This window comes from Salvia splendens, chromosome 3 (genome assembly GCF_004379255.2).
Source record: "Salvia splendens isolate huo1 chromosome 3, SspV2, whole genome shotgun sequence".
NCBI classification, from domain to species: domain Eukaryota; kingdom Viridiplantae; phylum Streptophyta; class Magnoliopsida; order Lamiales; family Lamiaceae; genus Salvia; species Salvia splendens.
In genome coordinates, this window is record NC_056034.1 from 31,615,017 (window position 1) to 31,617,533 (window position 2,517).

Here is a 2,517-nt window from a genome sequence, read left to right on the forward strand (position 1 = left end):
CGGATGGATTTTTGGTGATTTTTACAAACAAATCGCGCATTTCTGCCAGATTTGTTGTTATGTGGAAATATCACTTGTTGCCAAGTTTTAATAAATTATATGATGCATGTATGATTTGGGAAGGTATCCTGTGACGTGATTATGTGTGGCACGTTGAGAAATATTATGGCATGTTGTTCCTTAGGTTGATGAATGTTGGGATGGGTAAATTAAGGGAATGATAAAAGGAACGATAGGACATGCATGGTAATGTGAATTTATGGAAGGCTGAGTTGTGTTGTAATTATTGGCAAGGGTTATTGTGTGTACGTGAGCACAAGGAACGAGGGTTGCCTTAAGTGGATATTGAATTGATTAAACCAACGAGGTGGGCTTTCTTTTCAAACCTCTTTATTTTCCGAAAATATTACGTGATGTTATAAGGGTGGTTTAACTGTTATGTCATGCCATGTTTTTGTTTGTGAGATTGTTGCCTGATGCCTAGTTCGTCTGAGCTTGCTCCGTTAGGCTATAGGGCTGTGTTGTGAAACGAATTCGGGTCTGAGTAGGGCCGCAAACCCTATCAGGCTGTATACACTGGTGAGATCGGGAGCCGTCCTTGTTAGTCGGCCGGTCTCGTGGGCGAATAGTGTGGCCACACTTTCGTCGCACTGTGGATTGATGATTGTGATTGATGGATTGTTGAGAATATGGGGAGATTATTTGACTGGCCAGTCTATGAAACGTTTTTGTGTTCTCAATGATATTTCTTTACTACGTATAAAACTCGAGATCACTGGTATGGATGACATAACTGTATAAATATTTTCGGCATGAGCCCATTGAGTACAACAAGTACTCAGCCCTGGATATGTTTTTCCCTATGTGCAGGTTGAGCGGGATGTTGCGGTGGATGTTGAGTTGGCCTAGGAACTTTGGATGCGTTGTGTCTTCATACATAGACGTCATCCTTGACTCTCTTTAAACCTTATTTCCGCTGCTATATTTTTGAACTATGCCTCAAGACTTTATTCTATTTCATACTGTGCTTGAGCATGTTTGATTGTGTTAGGCGTTAATCTGATGTTTACCCTGTTACTCTGAAATGGTTTTTCGTGAACTAAACCAAATGTTTTCTTTTGGAAGTTAATTGGATTTTAATATTTATTTTCTCCGCTGCTTCTTTTGAAAAATCATTTGCCATAAGTCGTTGCTAATTAATAATAAATTTATAACATTAAGTTTCTTTAAACTAAAAATTTGTTGTCAAAACTTTTAATGAACTGAAATATTATTCCTTTAAGCTAATTAAGTTTTCATATAAAATGTTATCCTTGTAAGTTGTCGTTTTTGTCGTCCCTTGGTCACGATCGCCGCGTTTGTAGTACCCCTAGTATGGGCGGTCGTGACAGTACACAATCACTTCTACACAATTTAATAATCGCAAATCAGAACTCAATACAACATCAAAAATTTCAAAGAAACGAAAGGAACCTTCAAGTTCAATGAACGAAACGTACTTATGGCACCTTAGACTTGGTCATGCAAATGAAAGGAGGATCCATTCTCTTGTTCAACAAGATCTTATCAAAGGTCTAGAGGAGGAAACTTTTCATAAGTGTGAGTCATGCTTTGAAGGCAAGATGACCAAGAGGCCTTTTAAGGCTAAGGGCAATAGGGCCAAGGAAGTACTTGAGCTCGTTCATTCCGATGTATGTGGACCAATGTCTGCGGAGGCAAGAGGTGGTTTTCGATACTTCATCACATTTATTGAAGACTTCTCAAAAATTGGATATGTCTATTTGATGCGTCACAAGTCAGAGTCTCTTGACAAGTTTAAAGACTTTAAGACTCTTGTGGAGAAGCATCATGGAAAGAATATCAAAAGCCTACGATCTGATCGTGGAGGCGAATACCTCAGTACCGAATTTTTGGACTACTTATCGGAGTCGGGAATTGAATCCCAACTGACTGCGCCGGGCATGCCCCAGCAGAACAGCGTGGCTGGAAGAAGGAACATGACCTTGTTAAATATGGTTCGATCGAAGATGAGTTATGCACGTCTGCCTATTTCGTTATGGGGACATGCCTTGCTTTCTGGAAGCCATATTTTAGACAATTTACCATCAAAATCCGTACCTACTACTCCTTGTGAGTTGTGGACTGGGCGCAAGCCCAATCTAGCACATCTCAAGATTTGGGGTTGCTCGGCTCATGTATTGGAAAAGGATCCAACTAAGCTAGGATCAAGGACGGAGGTATGTTTGTTTATGAATTCTTTAGTCTCCGAGACAAGAAAGTCATTGTGAGTACTCACGCGACATTCTTAGAGGAAGACTATGTAATGAATCATAAACCCAGCAGTGAACTGGCTCTTGATGAGCCAACTTCTGTCACAAGTTCCATTAACCAAGAACGAGTACCAAGTGTACAAACAATTCCCGAAACTTCAACTTCTACTCAAAATATTGTAGTGCCGCGCCGCAGTGGGAGGGTCTCGCATGAGCCCGACAGATACATTGGTTTGGGAGAATCTAT